The sequence below is a fragment of the Otolemur garnettii genome, unplaced genomic scaffold, assembly GCF_000181295.1.
Source record: "Otolemur garnettii isolate 467f Iridium unplaced genomic scaffold, OtoGar3 scaffold00018, whole genome shotgun sequence".
Taxonomy (NCBI): Eukaryota; Metazoa; Chordata; class Mammalia; order Primates; family Galagidae; genus Otolemur; species Otolemur garnettii.
Genome location: NW_003852413.1, coordinates 4,880,889 through 4,887,693, shown reverse-complemented (window position 1 = coordinate 4,887,693; position 6,805 = coordinate 4,880,889).

Sequence of the window (6,805 nt, the reverse complement as noted above, 5' to 3'; positions counted from 1 at the left end):
TACGTTATAAATCTCAGAACAATAAACGGATGGAGGAATAATGGGACATTAAAGAGTCATACAGGTTACTGCCACTTGCTATTTAAAGAATTTATGACTCAAACCAATTCAACTGCTGCCCAGGGCCCATATGGAAATACTTAGGGTCAAATGCCTTCTTGGTTTGCCTGTTCTCCGGAGTGTCTGGGGACACACGGGTGCCTAATTCTGCCAGGTATCCATTTGAGGGGCCTTCCTGAGCTGGGTGCCTGGTTACCCCTTGTGTGTTGATGGGGGATGGGCTTCTCACCATGACACCTGGGCGTGCAAATCTTGAAGCTGGAGAACTGGAAGAAAAACAAAAAGGAAAAACGGAGTTTGGCAGAAGGAAGCGAGTGCAGCAGGAACACCTGTGAGTGCTGGAGTCAGAGGTGGGGCAGATGCTCTGCACTGAGACTTAGATATTCCCTGGGGCCTTTGTGTCCCCACCTTCAAAATGGGCTGTTATGAGGATCCGTGATGACGCATGTGATTTTGCCTGACACAGGGCCTGATACAATTGATGTGCAGGAGAGGGAGCCGCTGTTGTTCTTAGCTTTTACTAACCTGCAGTAGCCAGGGTCCAGGGCGTTGTATTTAGATGTCACATGGAGAGAGAGGAGCCATCAGCTGGCTCCACAGTCCTGAAATGTAGGGATTAAACAACCAGACTGCCCTACACCTCAGTCTCCCTGGGTGTGGAATAAGCTCAGGGTGCCAGCATCCTAGGGGTTCCTGGAATGCTCCTCTGTACATTTAAGAGGCTGGCCCCCAGCGAAGCCACTGTGTGCCTGAGGGTGCTGTATGAGTACAGTTACCCTCTCCTGCAGGTGCCAAGGCCACCCTCAGCAAAGGCACCGTCCCTGTTCTCTTCAGAGCCTGGGGTCTACAGAGTGACAAGCAGGCCGGCTCTGCCCTTCCTTTGGCCTCCTTTCCTTCATGGGCATCAGAGGTGGGTGAGTCAGGCAAGAGTGACCACCCGTGGGGTCCCAGAGGCCCACCTGCGGAGTACAGGACCCCCTCTTCAGGACTCCCTGCTTGACAAGGTTGATGCCTGTTGCAGGAGAGTGAACAGGGGGGCATCCCCTCCCCCAGTGAGGATTTATTTTCTAAATAGCTGTAGAGGGTGGATTGTGGCTCCCCAAAACAGAATTGTCTAAGTCCTAAGCCCTGGTACCTGTGACTGTGACTTTATTTGGAAAATCATGTTAAGGAGCTCAAGATGAGATCACAGTGGACCCTAATCCAATGACAGGTGGCCTTAGAAAGGAGAGAGAGATTTGCCACGTGGAGACACCAGAGAAGGAGGAAGAAGAGCCTATAAGGATGTGACTGTGAGCCAAGGAACGCCTGGGGCCCTGAGCAGCTGGAAGAGCCCAGGAAGTGAGACAGGACACCAGCAGGTTCATTCATTAAAAAGCTGCAAGACCTGAAACAGGGCCTCTCACAAGGACAGGAAAGGAGGATGCAGTGAAGAGACTGGTTAAGACCAGTGAGAGCCAAGAAGGCCAGAGAATGACCTCCGTCTGCCCTCGGGACTGCATCCCCTGCTTATCATGCATTACCCAACTACCGGAAACTCCCACCAGCCCTGGCAGCTCCAACACCACTGACCAAGGTATCTGGAAGTACCTTCTATGGCATTTCCACTCCTGGAAATCTCCACACTTTCCCCAAAAAGTCCAGGAACCATCCACCCCTTATGTGGCATACAATCAAGACCTAGCCATAAACAGAGTTTGCTGGCAGGCTATGGGGGCTGTTCTCTGTCATTCTGAGAGATGACTGCTCCATAAGGGCAGCCCGCTCACTGTCCAATAAATGTCTTTTTTGTTTCCAACATGAGGCTTAAAATCTTTCTTTCACAAAGCTAAGAACCCTTCAGGCCAGATCCCAGTTTGGGGGTTCACTTTCCAGTGTCACAAGGACCCTCCCAACTTCATTTTACCTACTTTGATGCAGCCATGGGGCACTTTGTTTCACATCCAGGTCAGGACATAGGTTAGCCAGTCCGGCAACAGGTCCCCAGGCTGTGCAGCTGCTGGGCACACAGCTGGAGGTGGGTTTGAACTTACTGCTTTTAATCAGCAAAACATCGGTCCTGCCAACACCTTGATTTCACCTCCACAACTTCTGGCCTCCAGAACCGTGAGAGAATGGTTTTAGCCACCCGGTTTGTAGTAATTTGTTACAGTGGCACACCAGCCTCGGGCACTTCCTGAGCCTGGTGTGAGAAAAAGTACCTCGTGTCCCTGGCGGTGTGGAGAAAGGTCACACAGGTTCTTGGTTTTGCGTCAGTGTGGTTGTATACTTCTGGGGTGCAGTAAAAACCCCCACCAGTGTCCTGCAGGCCTCTGAGGTCACGCCGGCAGGAGCACGGTACTTGGCCAGAGGCTGTGGGCAAGGCAGGGCTGGTAAGGTCAGGTCCTCTTAGATCCAGCCTTTAGCATTTTAGAAGTGGGAGCTTTCTGAGCCTGGAGGGGTGTCAGAGACTGTTATGCCCAGCTAAGCAAGATAAGTGTCCATGCACCCTCCTGACCCCTTAGAGTCCGTTTAGCTCATAATCATAGAAGGTGGTTTGCCCAGAAAGAACCTGTGTTTTCAGCCTGTCTGTGCCAAGAGCTGTACAAATGAGGGTTGGCCATTTGATCGTATTTTCACATTGGTCTTTTGAACAATTTTCATATTGTTTTTCTGTTGGGGAAAATTTAAGATAGGGAAGGATTTATCTAAAAATAGAGAATGAATCTGTTAACCAACGAGAGGGGTAGGGAGGTGATAATAATAATCTGTGTGTACAGAACATTCTGGAGGCAGAGCTGTAGGATGCCTGGTGGCGGGGGGCATTTACATAGAGCCTAACCATTTACAAAGTGTTTTCATAAACATTTTCTTATCCAGCTTAGCAACCCAGCAAGATACATTTCCTGACACCAAATTCCATCAACATGCGATTTAAACATTTTTTTCCCCTTTCCTTTGGCGGTGAAAACCCTTAAAACTGCTCTGGACAACTGGGATGCCTCCATCAGGCACACTGGGCTGGGGAGGGATGTGAGGGGGAATTCTCAGCAAGGTGTGCAATGAGCAGATGTGTGATTCTCAGCTGGAGGTCACACTGTGTGCACAGAGCTTAGGGTGGGGAGCTGGAGCATGCCAGGCTGTAGGATGAATCCCAAAGAAGGTACTGGACTGAAACCCTGTCAAGGTGAAATGGGAGATTTAGGGGTCTGAGTGATCCTCTTTCAGCCACATCAAAGAAAAGGTGGGAGAGCTCTGGCCTCTGGTGGTCCTTCAGTGTCTTCCCTGTGTGGTCCAGTCTCTGCCGCAGAGCTGGAGATAGAGGAGGGTTTTCTTGTGTGTGGTTAGCCTTGGGAAGATTGCTCCAACTAAATGGACTGAGGATGCTTTGCTGTCTATTCCTTATCCAGTCCCCCCTTGTTACATGGTCTTGGTCTGTCCCTTGTTGACAGTCTATTCTCTCCTGGAGGCCAATTAAAAGCAGGAGTCCAACCTCACCTCCAGCTGTGTGAACTTGCCAACCTAAGTCCTGCCTTGGCATATGAGAGGAAGTACCACAGGCCAGCACAGGTGGCTCATGCCTGTGACCCTAGCACTCTGGCAAGTGCTTGAGCTCAGGAGTACGAGGCCAGCCTGAGCAAGAGAGAGACCTCATCTCTACTAAAAAATAGAAAAACAAGCCAGGTATTGTTCCGGAAGCCTGTAGTCTCAGCTACTCAGGGAGACTGAGTCAAGGGGTTCTCTTGAGCCCAAGAGTTTGAGTTTACAGTGAGCTAGGCTGATGAGGCACTCTAGCCTAGGCAATAGAGCGAGACTCCATCTCAACAACAACAAAAGTGTCACACAGCTGGATCAGAGTAAGTGAAGTGAGGATTGTATTTTGTGAAACAAACAAGCCACAAAGAAATGTGCCTGGGTTAGTTTTTTTTTTTTTTTATTTCTCTGAGCTGGAATCAAAAGTCCTTCAGGTCATGCTTTGTCATCCTAAATCTCATCAGATGCGTGCTGTGCTTCCCACTGCACAACTCTCCATCTAAGCCAAGCCCCTTCCCTAGAGTTGATGTCCTTGCTTGGTGACACAAAGTATAAAGAGCCATGTAAAGGGGGCAGCGGGTGAGAGCATCATCCCCAAGGATGCTTCAGCATGGTCCACAAGACAGGGAGACATGTTTAATGCACTCAGAATCAAGGCCTAATCAAAGGCATATTTAGTTCAACCCAACATTTATGTAGGGCTCTGCAAATGCCAGGTGCTAAGAAAAACAGAGGAAAATGCATGGCAGTGGTCTCAGCGCCTAAGCAACATATATTAAATGTGTGTATTAAATGAGTCAATCTAAAGTAAGGCAGTAGGCCTTATAATAAAAGTGCAGAGTCTGTGGGGCTGAGGAAAGAGGCATCAGAAGGGACATCAGGGAGGAACAGCAATGGCCGCTGGAGAACTTGGTATTTGAGCTGTTGGAGGGTCTGGGCTGGAGAAGGAGGCTGCACCTTGTAGGCAAATCTGCTTTCCTGTCGTGCCCGTAGTGTGTGTCTGTGCTTCTCAAAGTGTCTCAGTAAATTAGGTGCTGAATATGTGTTTGTTGAATCAGCAAAGGAATGAATAAAGTAGAGATGAAAATAAAATCATTCTGGACAAAGGAATAAGATATCTTATTGAGGGGTATATAGAGAATCTTGAAAGGCAGCCTTTGAAGCTTAATTTTGTAGTCCACGTAGATTTTGCAAGGGAGCAGGATTGTATTTTTGTCTCTGAGAGAGAATTCTGCCAGCAGTGGGAGGGCTCCCTGAGGGGAGGAAGACTCGGGCAGGGAAGCCAACTAAGTCACGGGGAGCTTTGCCTCTCCACACCGAAAAGAATTATTTTGTTAGTAGAAAAACGTAAGCTGGGGAGGCGCCTGTGGCTCAGTGAGTAGGGCGCCAGCCCCATATACTGAGGGTGGTGGGTTTGAACCCAGCCCCGGCCAAACTGCAACAACAACAAAAAATAGCTGGGCGTTGTGGCCGGTGCCTGTAATCCCAGCTACCTGGGAGGCTGAGGCAGGAGAATTGCCTAAGCCCAAGAGTTGGAGGTTGCTGTGAGCTGTGACGCCACAGACTCTACTGAGGGCGACAAAATAAGACTTTGTCTCTAAAAAAGGAAAAAGAAAAAAAAAGGGGAACGTAAGGTTGGATGATAACTTCTGCAGATCTGGCTTCTTGGCCTGAGGTTTTCCCAGGTTGGGAATGATGCAATGAGTTAGCTCAAGGCCACTGGGTCACTGCCAGGGCTCAATTAGGAAATTGTGCCTGGAGGATAACCTACATTTTTCTGACTTTTCCAGGCTGGAAACTTTGCCAGATGGCCCTGTCAAGAGACTCTGTGATGCCTTGCAAGGCCGTCCTTCACTATTCTAGCATCGAGTGTGAAACTGGTCTCTTGTAGAAATGGGCTCTGGTGAGTCCCTGTAACTGACTGAAGTGGTAGTACAAACAGAAGGGCATGTAAGGCCACCGTAGGATAAGAAGCAAGTGCCGTTGAGCTTCTGAGCACGGTTCAAAGGGATTGTTCGCGCTTATCTCTTGCTTCTTTGGCTGTGGTGAAGAGGTTGGGCTCTGGAGGTTGAAATTTTCGTTAAGATCATCACTGCCTCCCAGTGTCTTCTCTGCCTCCTCCCCTAGTCTACGCCCAAAGCGGCTTGTGTCAGCACCTTCTCTGCTTTCCCTGAGATGACGCCTAACATGGCGCTCAGAGTGATGGAGAAGACGTGGCCGAGGAACCAGGAGGTGTCCCCACCTGAGTTAACTCTGCCGGGGAAGATGCAATCTGGTGCTTCCTGTCAAAGCAGCTGCTCAAATTGCATCCTGGGTTTCCGACTCAGGCTCCTGAAGGGGGCTTGGCTGAGCGACCAAAGAAACCACAGTGCTTGTGACAGACATCAGGAAGTGACATCCTCAGCCTCATCCCAGGGAACCTGGCAAGTGTGGCCCTTACACAGGGTCCATCAGGTTTCCCTTCACCATGGCAGGTGAGCAGCTTACTAATAAAAATGTTCATGAAGCAAGGTGTTCTGGAATATGTATTTTCTTTTTCCTTTCTTTTTTTTTTTGAGATAGAGTCTCACTCCATCACCCTGGGTAGAGTGTCTTGGCGTCATAGCTCATAGCACCTCAAACTCCTAGACTCAAGCAATCCTCTTGCTTTAGCCTACCCAGTAGCTGGAACTATAGGCACCTGCCATGACACTGGGATAAGTATTCTTTCTTTTTCTTTTTTTGGTAGAAATGGGTCTTGCTGTTGCCCAGGCTGATTTCCAACTCCTGAGTTCAAGGAACCTTCCCATCTTACCTTCCTAGAGTGCTAGGATTACAGACCTGAGCCACTGAGCCCAGTTCAACAAAATTTTCAACTAAAGCACACATAGAAAGAGTTCACACAAATCACAAGTTTATGGCTCAATAAATTTCTCAATCTCTTTTAATCTGTAGATTGTCTACATATTGGCCCTTCCTCTCTTTTTTCCTTTAGAATTTGTTTGATAAAGAATACGTTTGAGGGCTTGGCGCCTGTGGCTCAACTGGCTAAGGTGTCAGCCACATACACCTGAGCTGACGGGTTCGAATCCAGCCCGAGCCACCAAACAACAATGACGGCTGCAACCAAAAAATAGCCGGGTGTTGTGACGGGCGCCTGTAGTCCCAGCTACTTAGGAGGCAGAGGCAGGAGAACTGCTTGAGCCCAGAAGTTGGAGGATGCTGTGAGCCATAATGCCATGGCAGTCTACAT